This window comes from Lissotriton helveticus, chromosome 3_2 (genome assembly GCF_964261635.1).
Source record: "Lissotriton helveticus chromosome 3_2, aLisHel1.1, whole genome shotgun sequence".
NCBI classification, from domain to species: domain Eukaryota; kingdom Metazoa; phylum Chordata; class Amphibia; order Caudata; family Salamandridae; genus Lissotriton; species Lissotriton helveticus.
Genome location: NC_136062.1, coordinates 40,871,098 through 40,888,556, shown reverse-complemented (window position 1 = coordinate 40,888,556; position 17,459 = coordinate 40,871,098). Strand labels below are relative to the sequence as shown.

The following is a 17,459-nucleotide window of genomic DNA, read 5'->3' as shown; positions in this document are numbered from 1 at the left end:
GTAAAATAATTTTTATTGCAGAGGTAATTCGGGTCACTTCACACACATACTAGTCAGATCTTAGGGTCGTAATCCACGTCCGTATCTCCACCCACTATGTACACTGCCTTACAACCCACATCCCGGAGGCTGGGCGGCGTATAGACACGTATCATGGTGTTCAACCAGTAGTCACAGATGTCACAGTGATTCAACCCCCTCCGCTTTTGTGTGAGTTGCTCCCACTGCATCCCCTCCTCCCGCGGTGGTGTAGTAGTTCCCTTCGCAGTAACGATTAATTTAACTGTTTTCTCCCATCCCCCTCCCCGTGTCCCTGGTGTCTGTGCCAACGTGTCATGTTCGTGAACGCAGTCGAGTTGGAATAAGTAGGATCTTGGAAATCGTGCTTAGGTGTGTGTGTCCGGTGTTTGTGCAGTGTCCGCCCTGGTCTCTCCTGAGGGCTCCCCATGTAGCATTTCGTCGTCATCTTCTCTTGTATCTGCACTGTCCCTCAGCTCTTGGACTAGGGTCTCCCATGCTAGCGCCGCTTCCTGAGCCTTTTCATTTGCCGTGCGCCGGGCCAGTTGGTACCTGAGTGTGCTCTCCGCTGCCGCCCATTTCAGAAATTCGTGTAACCATTTTTGATGTGTTGGTGCTGTCTTAGATTTCCAACCCCTGGTGAGCTCCCTCTTTGCAATCAGTAGGCCCATGTCTATGAATTTGCTAGATGTTTTGGATTTGCGTGTGTGTGGAAACCAGTGTAGGAGGGTGACCGCGCTATCGTAATGCAGGGTTCTTTCCGTGACCTCATTCAGGGTGACCCCAATTCCCATCCAATACTCCTGCAATCGCGGACAGTCCCTAAGCATATGTAGCAAGTCCGCACCTATTAGCGCGCATCTGGGGCATGCCGCGTCCATCGCGCCAAAATATTGTATTATTTTACTCGGAGTGAGGTAGGCCCTATGCAGGATGTAAAGGTGTATTAGTTGGAAACGGGCGTTTCTAGTACTCTTCCTAGCTCGCTGAAGTAGTCGGGACCACGTCGCGTCCGGGATCTCTTTTTGCAGGTCCGTCTCCCAGTGCGTTTTGAGGCGCGTTAACGGTGGGATGTTTTCCGTGCTCATTCGGGAGTAAAGACAGGTCACCGCCTTGAAAGTGCCCGCTGTCATCATCGTGTATTGACACGCCAAGGACAATTTAGGTTCAATCAGTCCTTCCCCCCAGTGTTTCTGAATTGCCCTCGCCACAGCTGCATGCAATAAATAGTCTCCACGAGGGAGGTCATATTGTTCTTGCAGAGATTGGAAGTCCATTAGCACCCCGTCGGTGTACAAGTCTCCGACCATATGAAGACCCGCTTCTTCCCACAATTGGAGGTTCGACCAATCCCCTCCGTGCGGAAGCGCCGTCAACATCCCTAAAGGAATCTCAGGTGCGTAAGGGTGGCCTGGACCCGCACGTCGTTGCATTCGGTTCCAGCATAGCCGCAGTGTCCTTTCCTCCTGGGTCAACCCTCTCAGGAGCAGTCTCTGTTGCAGGGCTACGTACGCCAGCACGTGGCGGGGGGTGCCCGTGTCCCTCTCGTGGTCAGGACCCCGATATACCCTTGCCACCTCCTGCGTGAAGAATTGTAGTTGCGCCGCCAGATAATAGAGCTCGAAGTCTGGGACCGCAAGCCCCCCCTGGTCTTTAGGGCGCATGAGAGTCGCCAGCGCTATGCGCCGCCTGCCTTCCCCCCATAGGAATGACACCACGTTAGATTTGAAGCGCCTGAAGACGTCTCCCGGTATCCATACCGGAAGGGTCCTAAAAAGGTACAATAAACGCGGAAGTGCGATCATTTTGAGGAGGGATACCCGTCCCGTCATGGATAAGGGGAGGGTAGCCCAGAAGGACATGTTGCCCTTCAACGCTCGAATACAGCGACCAATGTTCCCGTCCAACAAGTTGGCGGGGTCGTGATAGATGTAAACCCCAAGATAGTGCAGGCAATCTGGTTCCCAGCGCATGTTAACGCTTGCCGTCGGCCGCTTCTCCTCCTTTCGGAGTGGGAAAAGGCAAGTCTTCGCCCAATTCACCTTCAAGCCCGACAGTGCCCCGAATCTCATTAGCAGACCCTCCGCGCCCCTAACCGCTTCTTCAGTGTCATCCAAGAACAGCAAGAGATCGTCCGCATATAGCGAGATATGATGGTGCACCCCTCTCGCTTCGAGGCCACGGTATGCATCCCCTCTCCTAGCCATCATTGCAAACGGCTCCATAGCCAGAGCGAACAGCAGAGGCGACAGGGCACAGCCCTGTCTCGTTCCTCTGCCCACCTCGTAGCGGTCCGATATCAACGCTCCCACTCGTACCCTCGCTCCTGCCCGCGCATACAACACCTTGGTCCATTTTATATAGTCATCCCCTAGGCCAAAACTCCGCATCACTGCGTAGAGGTAGTCCCATTCCAGACTGTCGAACGCTTTTTCTATGTCAACTGACAACACTACTGGGCCTCTCGCTGCCTGTGGCGGGTCTGCTAGCAGCCTTAGCAGCCTTCGTATATTGTGGGACGTGTTCCTGGTGGGAATAAAGCCCGACTGGTCCTCGTGTATTAAACCCCTCATATGTGCTACCAGTCTCCCCGCCAGATGTTTTTACTTCAGGATAACGTTCATAATACCACCACTTTGCTGGGACGAATATTACTGGTTTTCCATTATCAGCAGATCCAGTAAGGTTGCCGATCCCCCTTAATATGTCCGGATAGAATCAACTAACTGCATCCAAGGAAGCTTTGTAAGAGGTGGGCTTTTTAACTAAGGGCGTGGCCTAAAAACAGTATCTACGCAATCCCCATTAGAGGTGCGGCTTATGTAACTAAGGGCGTGTCTACGCAATACTCATTAGAGGTGCGGCTGATGTAACTAAGGGCGTGTCCTAAGAACCGTGCTAGAAATCTCCACGAAACAGCGTCAGAAAGTAGCTAGGTGGGTGGGGGGCTCTGTCATCGACGGGGGCCTCCTCCAGAGCTGTGGCGGAGTACAGGGCGATCTGGAAGCAGATGGACAGTAGGGGTACCTCTGCCGCAGAAGGATTCAGTCTAAATACCTCTGCCTGGCACGGTAAGGGTGCCTGAGCCAAGAACCTGGAGCCGAGGGGGTTTCAGGAAACAGCGTTGGCGCCCCGTTAGTCCTTCGGGCGGTCGGGGGGCCTGAACCGACCGGGGGTGTGCCTCATCGCTCCGCCCTGACGGGGGGCGGGGTGTAACGAAATAAAATGGTAATTTACTGCACCGTCTGAGCATCGACTCGCCGTGCAAGATGGCTCCTTAGGCATGCGGGTCAGCGAGGGGCTGCCGCCTTGGATCGCCTGTAAGATGACCCACCTTATGCTACCTGTTGTACGAAATAAACCTGCAACAGTGCTTTCCCACAAATATGTCTCGTGAGTTTTCCTTGGTATATAAGTGTTAATGTGCGCATAGCGGAGCGAGCGCTGGCGGTGTGGGCACTATGTCACTACCTCTTACTCGAAACCCATATTATCTTTAACATGCCCCAACCACTAAGGCAAAATGTATTTTCCAAAGTACTTGTACCTTTGCTCTTCCGACCCCTGAACCGTCTCCTCACTCAGACCCAAAGGAAACAGGAGACCGAGCTCTATAACAATCCTATTGCACTTTCTTCACACGAGTCAATTCCAACAACGTCTCTCTCTAATCAGGCATCTCAGACGATCCTCTGAACCCTCCCAAACGGCGTTTTATATGAGGGGAGGAAGAAGAGAATTCAGATGAAGAGGAAACCTCCGGCCTCCTCTTGTGCAAATGCTTGCCCATATTTTCACCAAATTCAACAGGGAAAGACGCTTCAAAATAGATGAGGATACCGCTAGTGGACCTATCTGCTTTTACTGCCTTAAAACTCCTCTTTTGAAAGCAGCAGAAAGCTGGTCAGCCTTCCGCGCATGCATGAACCTCCAACAAACATGCGTGCGCGATCCAACAATGTGGAAGCAACTCATGATGCATCCAGAAAAGAAGACACAGAGGATGCCCAGCTCCCCCGAATCACGTCTACATCTCCTACGCCTCTCATGACCAGTCACTCAGATCAAGAAAGTTACCGACTTCCTTCCAGCCACACCTACGTGACCCAGAAGGGAGATCCTCAAAGCATGGCTGCGAACTGAGCCCAGCAGGGTCCGCCTCATCCTCGTCCCTGTTCTTTCTGCAAGACAGAAAACGAACAAGAGGAATGCTGGGTAAGTATAGCCTTTTATAGGCACCAGCATTGTTGGAGGGGCATATACTTAGCATTCTTCTTGTTCTTATTTTATCTTGCAAGGTGAAACGAACTCATTCGTGATGAATGGGACGAGGACAAGGGGGATCGAGGGGTTATAGACATTTGCTGCTAACCTGAATCGCAATAAGGTCGACCTGAGGAATACCTCAACTACAAAAAAATTAATTAAGCCTCAACATTTGTCTGCTGAGAAAGTCTGCCTTCATATTCAGGTGACCCGCAAGATGAACTGCTGACCCTCCCATTCCTCTGTCAGTGCTATAAGGACACAGTTCCTTTGACTCTCTGTAGAGTGGATGGGAACCCATGATTCCTGCTTCGTTTAGATGGAACATTGCACACTTAATGCCAGATTTATCAAGATTTTGGCGGACGCTAGGGCGGTGGAAAACTTAAGTGAGATTTATTAAACCACTCAAAGCCACCTTGTGTGGCCCTGTACAGCTCTGCCCCAGAGAGGCTCTCCATGGGGGAAGCGTGAGTGTTCCCACACATCCGCCCATGGATGTTGGCGCTATCCCATATTTACCATTAGTAGTAGACCTGGGAATGCGTAAAAATGCTATATGTCCCCAGTGACGCGTAACAAGGTTAAATATCTTTATTTCTACACGTTTATTCCTCTTTTGTATTGTGCAGCACACGTAGAAAGAGGAAAATGCCTCTCAGGATTGTTTTTGTACAGTAAAGTGTCCCTTCCTGCACCAAAGCAATCCTGCTTACAACTCAGGCTCCCTTGCACCATGACGTTGGCGCTAGGCAGCCAAAAGTGCGCCAGCTCCAGGAAAAGACTGGAATGTTCCATATATAGTGTTAAATACTGGGCATTCCTGCCCTTTCCCTTTCATACACCAGCAGCAAGGTGATTTGCTGTGTGAAAAAAATGAGAAATATAGGCCTTAGTGTTTGTTACTACCTGCTTTCCTTGGCGATTGTAAGGAACATCTTTAGTGCTAACTGGCCCTCTTTAAAGTCTAATAGATGTGTGTGGATGTGTCACTACTGACGAGATCTTTTCATACTTACTTGAGATGAGCTCAGCAGTCTAAATTTTAAATATCCATAATTTCTCTCTTTTGAGGGCAGTTTATGGTGGTTGCAAAAAAGTAAGCTGAGTGTGCATGCCTACCATTTGATATCAGATTTGACAGCAGGTGGAAGAACAATCAGATCCTGCAAATGGCTGTGGAGACAATTCTATTGCAGAACCCATTCTCAGATGAGTCTCATGTACCAAAGAAAAAAGCAATATACTATCAGCCCCAGTAAGCTGACAGAGAAATTCTCATTTTGAAACAGCGTCTAAGGAAACAGCTGAACCCTCTTTTGAATATTCTCCACTCTATCAGGAGAAGGGAAAGACAAAACTTGCTTTGGGATGAATATCTCGCCTATGTTCTTCATCTCTTTAAAAGGAGTTAAATGGATGGATGGGTTATTTGTCTTTACCAGCCAAGCATTCAAATAAGGATACAAATGCATTTCTTGATGATCAAGCTGGGCTACCACTACCGCAACTGTGGCAGATGACGACATGCCAAAAAGGATAAATGTAAACTGGTCGTGTACCTTATGCACCACAAACCTCCGGTATTGCATCAGACACTTTCCCATAGGTATGTAGAAGTGCATCTTTAATAAATATAAAGACACTTTCCAATTCTGCTTCTGAAAAGCAAGAAGCACCTGCTGCAAAAAAACAGAGTTTATCTTTTCATCTGAAACCATTTGTGGAAGCACAAGTGAAGAGTAGGCCCCAGGCCCCATCTTTCATGGGGATAATGAAACATTTCAGACTAAGACCTTTTCTGCTCTCTGATTTGGAACCAGCTCTATAGCTTCATTATGTCAGAACTTCTTTCATCAATATGCTTGTGTGGGTGGAGGTGAGGTGAGAACCTTTAGGGGATCATGTTGCAGCTTTGTCTTCATGCACTTTTCCTCCTACCAGGACCGATGCCAACTCTGCAGCCAACGAACTCCACAGATGGCCTACCAACTGCGCAAACACGCTTGCCCCCCTCCAGAACTCCGACAGACAACGCACCGTGAATGCCACCTGGTTCATCACTGACCTCTGAGAATCCAAGCACACATGCTGGTGACTGGAGAAAGCTTGGAGGAACAACAAAACCTCAAAAGCATGCAATGCCTACAAGGCCGCCATGTCAAACACCACCAACTCATCAGGTCCACGAAGAGGAACTTCATCCAGGACAGAATCCTCTCCAACTCCCACAACTCTATAGAACTCTTCAGCATCATACAAGACTTTACCAAACCCCCCAGCGAAACCTCTGACTTCCCTCCCTCCCAGGATTTCTGCAAAAAACTCGGCTCCTTCTTCCACCACAAGTTCAAGACTTTCTACGACAAATCTGATGAATAGAACCAAGGCTCAGACACAACGCCAGCCACCAGCAACCCCAACCAGCGGACAATCACCGCCTGGACCCCTGTCACCACAGAAGACACCGCAAAGACCACGAGGAGCGTTCACTTCAGAGCCCCCACAACCCATGCACATCTTCCACAGGGCCGCTTCTGCCATAGCACCTGAACTACGGCGTACTATCAACTGCTTCCTCGAAACAAGCACCTTCCAGACGAATGGAAACGTGCAGAAGTCAAACCCCTCCTCAAGCAGCCCTCTGCAGACCCGACAGACCTCAAGAACTACAGACCCATCTCCCATCATCCTCCTCCCTATCGCCGCCAAAGTCACTGAGAACATCGTCAACACCCAGCTCACAAACTTCGATTCTCGAAACGTCCCAATCCGGATTCTGCAGCAACTACAGCACCGAGACTGCCCTCCTAGATGCCATGGCAGCACTCATCCTTCTGGACCTCTCTGCAGCCTTCGACACCGTCTTCCACAGCACACTAGCGTCAAGACTCCACGACGCCGGCATACACGGAACTGCCCTAGACTGGTTCTGCTCCTTCCTTGCCGACTGAACTTAAAGAATCAGACTCCGGCCCTTCCTCTCCAAACCCACGGAGATCACTTGCAGAGTACCCCAATGCTCCTCACTCAGCCCACACTGTTCAACATTTACATGGCCCTACTCGCAACAATCGTCCGAAAATTTGGACTTCGCATAGTATCCTATGTCAGCGACCTCCAGCTCATTCCCTCCCTCATCAAGGAACACGACACCACTAGACTCCGCTTCCAGGAAGGAATGAAGGACATTGCATCCTGGATGATCAGCATCTGCCTGAAGCTCGACTAAGAGAAGACAGAAGTCCTCATGCTTGGATCCAGCCCCTGTGCGTGGAACAATACCTGGCACTCGGCAACCCTCGGTAAACCTTCCACACCATTGACCATGCCCCCAATCTTGACACTATACTCGGCTCTTCCCTCACCATGAACTGACGGATCAACGCTGTATCTTCCACGTGCTTCAACACCCTCCACATACTCTGCAAGACCTCCAAGTGAATCCCCCTGAAGCCAGGAAGACCATCACCCATGCACTCAAAATCAGCAGACTGAACTACGGGAACGCCCTCTATGCCAAAATTAACAAATCTCTACTCCACTGTAGGAAAGTAAGATCTGCTCCTTATGGTTACCCCCACTTTTAGCTTCATATTACACTGTCTTTGACTAGTCTGACTAGGATCCTGCTAATCAGGACCCCAGTCTATCTGCTTTCTCACTGAAAGGTTATGTCATGTACTTGGGTACACTCCAGATTGGATACTGGGGTACCCTTGTCAGTCCCTAGTATATGGTACCCATGTACCCAGGGCATAGCCACCCCAGAGGCCTACCATTGGCTGAAGCATGTATTATGCCACCCATGAGAGGTTATGCAAAATGGAACTACAGGCCTGCCATTGCAGCCTGTATAGGATGGTGCAGGCACCTCTTACTTTAGCTATAGGTTTCCAGTATCTAAGGGTTACTGCACTTATAACCTATAAGTCACCCCTATAGCAGGCCTTAACAATCCTGAAGGCAGGGTGCTTAGTTCTAAGAGAGAGGGTGCCCCTACATGAGCAGGGCACCCCTGCAGGCTATGGAGTCCATTCTCCCGGGTTGTCAGTGTATCAGCCATTTACAGCATATAGAGTGGCATTATGCGACCGCGTAATGACCAACTCTAAAATGGCTGAAAGTAACTAGCTTTGTGAGGTCCCTGGTGTTCCTGGGACCAGCCTTCTAGTCCCGGGACCCCAAAAGGGTTACTGTCGACCAGAGACACATTTCTGCCTTCCTGCTGCAGAGCCAAGCTCGAGCAGGGGAAGGCAGAACAATAGGCAACCTGTCACAGGGAGGTGTGACCACCTCCCACACAGGATTTAGTGTGTTAGCCCTGAATGGGTGCCCTTGCCAGCAACCAAAAGTCTGCATGAGGGGCACATTTGGTGTCCCTGTGCATAGTCCAGTTCAAACCAGTCCTGGGAGCCATTGGCTCATGCTCTGGCGCGAAAATGCACAAAGGACATGGGAGTAAACGCCCCACTGTCCTGACCCTCCCCTGGAAGGGTCCCCTGAATCTGTCCAACCCTCTCGGCTTTCCTGTCTGTAGGACCCTAGATTCGAAGTAGACAAGAGTCTGAACCAGAAACCACTGAACTTCTACCTTCTGGACACTGGACTTTGCTGGACTTAATTTGGGCCAGACTTCGTCTCCCTCTCAGTCTGAAGCATCATCTGTGCCCTTGCATAATACAGGTTCAGTGCAGGACTGTGGAGCATCAAGGACAACCGAAGACATCTCCTTGGAGTGAAGGAGTCACTCCTCTGCAGTTGCAGGCACTGCAACGCAACTGACCGGTCTGCTTATCCAGAGCTCCTGTGGACTCCGAAGACTCCAGTTCCACATCCCTCGAGGTCCGAGCTGCCCTCTCATCAAGTTTGAGGTCAGAAATCCTCGTGTGGGCTGCAACACCTGAACCCCTGTGCACTGCGTACTTTTGCAAGTGCATATGATCGTTGGTGTTCCCGAAACAAGTGCACTGGGCTCCGAGGAGCCCCAATCTCTGGCACCATTTCCACCAAAGAATTTAGGCCACCTCGCACTGAGTGCTCCGTGGGCTGTTGCTTTGTAATTCTGCTCGAGGTCCCCTCGCGTCTCCTGTGCCTTTGGTCTGTGGGTCCTCTTGAGGGTCAACACTGCTTTTCTTGGGCTCCCCTGGTTGCTCCAGGCTTGCTCTGACTATCCTGGGTTTGGTGAGTCTCCTGGACCTTGCTGATCCGAACCGTAACTTTACTTGACCGTCTTTGTGGGTTGCCGCTGCCAATGGTGCCCAACACCGACCCCTCAGAACTCGACATCCTTTGTGGGACAGCTCATATCCGGCTCCTGGTCATCCTTGACTTCTCCTGGTCCCGGTGGCTGCAGAGTCCTGAACCTCCTCGTCGCCCCTGAAGCACCTACCATCAGTGGGCATTTGTCTACCGAGCCCCTGGTCACTCCTGAGTGACCCAAACTTTGCTTCTCAGGTACTCTTCATCAAGACTCCACCTTTGGATTTCAACTGACACTTTTCTTCTTCCCCGCAGTGGCTCTTCCTTGAAGTCCTCCATTGAGCTCGATTGAGGTTTCCGACACCACCTCAGCCACTTGCACCATGATATCCACGGGTGGGGTGTCTCTTCAATCTCCTATGATCCAAAGGGCTACTTCATAATCCACTGGGAAGGGTCCTTAAACTTTAAAACTGCAACCGCGATTCTCCTATTGAATTGTACGTAGCACACAGTCCTGTTCCCACACTGCACCCATCCTCCGTGGATACCCTACTTACAAACTTTGGGTGGTTCCTTGTGGTCCCAGCGATTCTACATCCTCCATACACTGTCTTGACTCGAGTTGTGGTTCTTATACCGCTATTTTAGTACATGGTTTTGTCTCCCCCTGGAGCCCACTGTGTATTAGTGCTACTTACAATTGTTTTAGTGCTACAGTATTGTGTGCTTTGTGTTTAGCTGCGTGTAGCAGATACTGTGAAGTATTTAGAGTGTGTTATTATAATAAATGCATATTTTTATAACTACTGTGTGGTTCTCCTTTTATTTAACCAATACAATAAGGTTGCATTCTGGTAAAACAAGCTGCTTAACATTCCTTCAAGACTAAGCTTGAAGGGGATGATGGACGGAGCGTTTGAGCAAATCAAACACTCACCCCCAGTCAACTGATCTGGGTTTAATCCATCACCATTCTTTAGCCCACTCAGCCACCCCCTTTCAGACATGGCTATATGCAAATCAGTCTGACCTTGTGCATCATGGGAACAGTCCAGCCCGAACTGCCAAGCCATGTCTTCCATGGACCAGAAACAAGCATCCTGGGACCGGTTTCGGATTCATAATCCTCATCAGCCAGGCTATCTTGAATCCAGTGGCCAAGTGAGCAAGGGACTCACGTCTGAGCATACCCTGCCACACTTAGGGCGAACAAAGTGATACAAAAGGGGATGATGGACGGAGCGTTTGAGCAAATCAAACACTCACCCCCAGTCAACTGATCTGGGTTTAATCCATCACCATTCTTTAGCCCACTCAGCCACCCCATTTCAGACATGGCTATATTCAAATCAGTCTGACCCTGTGCCTCATGGGAACAGTCCAGCCCGAACTGCCAAGCCATGTCTTCCATGGACCGGAAACAAGCATCCTGGGACCGGTTTCGGATTCATAATCCTCATCAGCCAGGCTATCTTGAATCCAATGGCCAAGTGAGCATGGGACTCACGTCTGAGCATACCCTGCCACACTTAGGGCGAACAAAGCGATACAAAAGGGGATGATGGACGGAGCGTTTGAGCAAATCAAACACTCACCCCCAGTCAACTGATCTGGGTTTAATCCATCACCATTCTTTAGCCCACTCAGCCACCCCATTTCAGACATGGCTATATGCAAATCAGTCTGACCCTGTGCCTCATGGGAACAGTCCAGCCCGAACTGCCAAGCCATGTCTTCCATGGACTGGAAACAAGCATCCTGGGACCGGTTTCAGATTCAAAATCCTCATCAGCCGAGCTATCTTGAATCCAATGGCCAAGTGAGCAAGGGACTCACGTCTGAGCATACCCTGCCACACTTAGGGCGAACAAAGCGATACAAAAGGGGATGATGGACGGAGCGTTTGAGCAAATCAAACACTCACCCCCAGTCAACTGATCTGGGTTTAATCCATCACCATTCTTTAGCCCACTCAGCCACCCCATTTCAGACATGGCTATATGCAAATCAGTCTGACCCTGTGCCTCATGGGAACAGTCCAGCCCGAACTGCCAAGCCATGTCTTCCATGGACCGGAAACAAGCATCCTGGGACCGGTTTCGGATTCATAATCCTCATCAGCCAGGCTATCTTGAATCCAGTGGCCAAGTGAGCAAGGGACTCACGTCTGAGCATACCCTGCCACACTTAGGGCGAACAAAGCGATACACAAGGGGATGATGGACGGAGCGTTTGAGCAAATCAAACACTCAGCCCCAGTCAACTGATCTGGGTTTAATCCATCACCATTCTTTAGCCCACTCAGCCACCCCATTTCAGACATGGCTATATGCAAATCAGTCTGCCCTGTACCTCATGGGAACAGTCCAGCCCGAACTGCTGAGCCATGTCTTCCATGGACCGGAAACAAGCATCCTGGGACCGGTTTCGGATTCATAATCCTCATCAGCCAGACTATCTTGAATCTAGTGGCCAAGTGAGCAAGGGACTCACGTCTGAGCATACCCTGCCACACTTAGGGCGAACAAAGCGATACAAAAGGGGATGATGGACGGAGCGTTTGAGCAAATCAAACACTCACCCCCAGTCAACTGATCTGGGTTTAATCCATCACCATTCTTTAGCCCACTCAACCACCCCATTTCAGACATGGCTATATGCAAATCAGTCTGACCCTGTGCCTCATGGGAACAGTCCAGCCCGAACTGCCAAGCCATGTCTTCCATGGACCGTAAACAAGCATCCTGGGACCGGTTTCGGATTCATAATCCTCATCAGCCAGGCTATCTTGAATCCAGTGGCCAAGTGAGCAAGGGACTCACGTCTGAGCATACCCTGCCACACTTAGGGCGAACAAAGCGATACAAAATGGGATGATGGACGGAGCGTTTGAGCAAATCAAACACTCACCCCCAGTCAACTGATCTGGGTTTAATCCATCACCATTCTTTAGCCCACTCAGCCACCCCATTTCAGACATGGCTATATGCAAATCAGTCTGACCCTGTGCCTCATGGGAACAGTCCAGCCCGAACTGCCAAGCCATGTCTTCCATGGACCGGAAACAAGCATCCTGGGACCGGTTTCGGATTCATAATCCTCATCAGCCAGGCTATCTTGAATCCAGTGGCCAAGTGAGCAAGGGACTCACGTCTGAGCATACCCTGCCACACTTAGGGCGAACAAAGCGATACAAAAGGGGATGATGGACGGAGCGTTTGAGCAAATCAAACACTCACCCCCAGTCAACTGCTCTGGGTTTAATCCATCACCATTCTTTAGCCCACTCAGCCACCCCATTTCAGACATGGCTATATGCAAATCAGTCTGACCCTGTGCCTCATGGGAACAGTCCAGTCCGAACTGCCAAGCCATGTCTTCCATGGACCGGAAACAAGCATCCTGGGACCGGTTTCGGATTCATAATCCTCATCAGCCAGGCTATCTTGAATCCAGTGGCCAAGTGAGCAAGGGACTCACGTCTGAGCATACCCTGCCACACTTAGGGCGAACAAAGCGATACAAAAGGGGATGATGGACGGAGCGTTTGCGCAAATCAAACACTCACCCCCAGTCAACTGATCTGGGTTTAATCCATCACCATTCTTTAGCCCACTCAGCCACCCCATTTCAGACATGGCTATATGCAAATCAGTTTGACCCTGTGCCTCATGGGAACAGTCCAGCCCGAACTGCCAAGCCATGTCTTCCATGGACCGGAAACAAACATCCTGGGACCGACTTCGGATTCTTAATCCTCATCAGCCAGACTATCTTGAATCCAGTGGCCAAGTGAGCAAGGGACTCACGTCTGAGCATACCCTGCCACACTTAGGGCGAACAAAGCGATACAAAAGGGGATCATGGACGGAGCGTTTGAGCAAATCAAACACTCACCCCCAGTCAACTGATCTGGGTTTAATCCATCACCATTCTTTAGCCCACTCAGCCACCCCCTTTCAGACATGGCTATATGCAAATCAGTCTGACGCTGTGCATCATGGGAACAGTCCAGCCCGAACTGCCAAGCCATGTCTTCCATGGACCGGAAACAAGCATCCTGGGACCGGTTTCGGATTCATAATCCTCATCAGCCAGGCTATCTTGAATCCAGTGGCCAAGTGAGCAAGGGACTCACGTCTGAGCATACCCTGCCACACTTAGGGCGAACAAAGCGATACAAAAGGGGATGATGGACGGAGCGTTTGAGCAAATCAAACACTCACCCCCAGTCAACTGATCTGGGTTTAATCCATCACCATTCTTTAGCCCACTCACCACTGTCACACTTTAATTAGTGGACATCATATACCAGGCCAACTTCTCACATCCGCAAACTCCAGACTGTCCAGAACGCTGCAGCCAGACTCGTTCTCAGCATCCCACGACACGCCCTCATCACCCAGCACCTAAGAGACCTCTACTGACTCCCCGTCGAAAAGAGAGTGACCTTCAAGCTGTTCACTCATGCCTACAAATCCCTCTACAACACCGGACCCCAATACTACAACAAAAGAATCTCCTTCCACACCCTGAAGAGAAATCTCTGCTCCGGCTACCTCGCCCTGGCCGAAATCCCTCGCATCTGGAAAGTCCGAACGGGAGGAAGAGCTTTCTCCTATATCGCAGCCAAGACCTGGAACAAACTACCCCTCACCAACAGACGAACCCCCACACTGCAAGCATTCAGGAAGAGCCTCAAGACCTGGCTTTTTGGAAGACGCAGAGCTGCCCGACACTGCCCTCCCACCCCAGGGCTTCGAGACCCTCAAGGGTGAGTAGTGCACTTCACAAATCCCTGATTGGTTAATTGATTGATGGAAGAGAGAATTCCTCTTCCACCAGATCGAGGTGATCTCTCTCCAATTCTGGCAACCAACGGTAAATTTTATTACTTGTCGCAAAGGATGTGATTCTTTAATAAGTCTGTAGTAGTCTTTTTACATGGAATCAAGTACCCATTGTAGCACTGAACTCTCTCAGGGTAGGAAAGCAGAGTAGTTCAAGGCCTACTCAGAGGAGATGGTGTGGGCTATTAGCTCCAGTCTGCTAATATGCAATAATACTCAATAAATTATTGTTCAGTCCATGCTTTTTCTTTCTAAAATAGGGAAAATACTGTTATAGCACACACGCTACTAAATACTATGCATCAAATGACAAATATATACATTCAGGTAGATTTAACCCCCTTTGGCGATGCCCTCATATCAAGTTACACCCCTATTGGGTCCTGAACCCTGTAACCACAATATCCTACCTATGCTAGAAGCAACATCACAATATTAGGGGGCAGCATTCAAAATAAGGCAGACCTACTGGCTTTGTCGGGATGTCACCACATCATTAAAACTAGCCACATGTTATATTCTACATTGTACCTCCATTGCAATCAGTAAGGACAGTACAGATATTCATAGCATTCATTATGATTCATGGCCAGCATCAACATTTTCAATAAAGCATTGAAATTCAAAGCATGTCTCTGAATCCTACTTTCACTTTTTGCAGCCAGAAATGCAGCTTTAGAACTCTCCATTAGATATTCCACGCCTATGTGCACATGCACAAGCTTAGGGAAAACTTGAATGTGAGAAAAACCTCTACCAGAGCCAGGGATTCTGTACTCTTGGAGAGGTATGGTGACTTTTCTTTCTTTTTTTTTTATAAACATTTTTATTGTGTTTTTACGGGTGGTACAAAACATTTGTATAAAACATTTGCAGAGGTCTGGTATACTAGGCGAGTAATATAAGGGAGAAAAGACAGAAAACAGACCAGTGGGAAGAAAGGAGAAAGGGGAGAACAAAGAGAGAGAGGATAGTATTTCCCAGTATACAGAGTACTGCAGATTCAACCTAGACAACAGCACAATACAAAGAAAAAATCACAGCCAAAGCCGGGCGGAGCAGGAGCGGTCCGAAACCCATTGTAGCTATGTTGGCCTGGTCTGTCCGAGCGGTGAGAAGGATACCGGGAGGCCTACTGGATCGGCCGATCATGGGGGTTTGTGGGGGGGATAAGGAACCTGTCCAGTGTCTCCCACATCCCTCTGGTAGAGGCCTTCCATGGGGAGTACTGCAGTGCTAGATTGTTCACGCCTCTTAGGTAAGTAATCCAGTTTAGCCAGGATTGGAATGTTGCTTTGCTTGAGTCTTTCCAGTTATCAGGACTGTTTTGACCGCCAAGGTCAGCAGAAGGTCCATAAGATCCTTGTTGTGTTCCGAGGCCAGGTCTGATCTGATACCCGCTGTGATGATGGAGATGAAGTCCATGTTCGCCTTGCGATTAAATATCTCGTCTATAAAGTCAAACACCCTCCCCCAGAAAATCTTAAGTGTAGGGCAGTAGAATTTTAGGTGTGCTAAGTCCCCTTTGTGTGTATTGCAGTTCCAGCAAGTTGGACTCAGTCGTGTGTGGGCGGTACGGGGTCCAGTATGCCTTATAAAGGAGCCAAAACTTAGTTTGTGTTAGGACTGGGGTGATCTTATTTTGTGTGGCAGAGGAGCATATCTTCCCCCCCCACTCCAGCTTGCTTAGCTGGCCCCTTAACTGTTCGTCCCAGTACTCGGTCAGTCTGGCGTTGAGTTTGGTGTTGTTTGGGTGCAGTAGCTTATATATATGCATGATACTTGGTGGGCTAGTTTGTTTGTGCTCAGTACATATTGGAAGATCGAGGGTGGTGTGTTGTGTAGTTTGGCCTTTGATAGGGCTGTCTTGATTTTTACAAATCTGTATAGGTCCATGTCCTCTAGCTGGAAGCTATTTTTCAGGTCGGAGAACGTGATGGGGCCCTGGCCTTTGTCTAACTGATGTGGAAAGGAGATGCCCTTCTCTATCCATGTATCAGAGTTGAGGCTCTTTCCCCTATATTTGATTCTGCTGTTTGCCCATAGCGACTCAGATTTGCAACCCCTGATACTGGTCCCCAATTTTTTGTCTACTTTTTGCATAGCTATCTTGGTGATTTTTGAATATCTGTTTTGATGTGGAGTGGTAGGTGTTTGTTGTGAGCAGGGTGAGGGGCTGTCTATTGTTTAGTATGGCTCTCTCTACCTGAAGCCAGACTGGGGAGTATCCCTGTGAAGAGGACACCCACTGTGAGCCCCGTTTTGCCAGGAACGCTAGCTGGTAGGTTTGGAAGTCCGCAAGATTAAGCCTCCCCTGTTGTTTAGGTAGTCTCAACTTCGTGATGCTGATCCTAGCCCTCTTGTCCTGCCATAAGAATTTTGAGATCATGGTATCGATTTTCCGGTGGAAATCGTCTGTTAGTAGGAACGGGAGCATGCTTGACAGATAGTTGACCCTTGGGGTGATCATCATTTTTATAGTTTCTATTCTCCCCCACCACATGATAAATTTAGGGCTCCATGTCTCTAAGAGTTTTTTAACCTTCTCTAGTAGTGCTTTTTCGTTGTGGTGGAGGGAATTGTATAGGTCCGAACCGAACAGTATACCTAGGTACTTAATGCTGCCTGTCCGCCAGGTCAACCTGTACTCCCCCAGTGCATATCGGGTACAGTGAATGTTTAAGGGTTTACATTCAGATTGGTCATTGTTCAGTTTGTAGCCTGATAGGCTGGAGTACTGAGCAATTGTGTCCATGAGGGCCTTGATGGACTTTTTAGGTTGTTCAGTTACTATTAGTATGTCGTCTGCGTACGCAGCTAGTTTTACCACTGTGTCCTTGATTCGTACCCCTGCAATGTCTTCGTTTATTTTAATCCCTTGGATAAGAGGTTCCAAGGCCAAAAGGAACAGAGAGGGCGATAGAAGGCAGCCTTGTCTGGTCCCCTGCTTTAGTTTGAAAGAGTCCGATAATGAGCCATTGATCGCTATGCTCGCTGAGGGTGATTGGTAGAGGGCCATTGTCTTTTTTATGTAGGCCTCACCAAGGCTGAAGGCCCCCATGCACTCTTCCAGGAATGCCCACGAGACCTTGTCAAAAGCCTTCTTTGCATCAAGGGCAA

General features: G+C 49.4%; 1 protein-coding gene across 5 annotated transcripts in view; it reads left to right on the top strand.

Annotated features, from left to right (window-relative positions):
* The window catches only part of GALK2 (galactokinase 2), a 1,491,044-nt gene that overhangs the window by 1,412,733 nt on the left and 60,852 nt on the right, over positions 1-17,459 (top strand). The gene's annotated exons all lie outside the window — the stretch shown is intronic.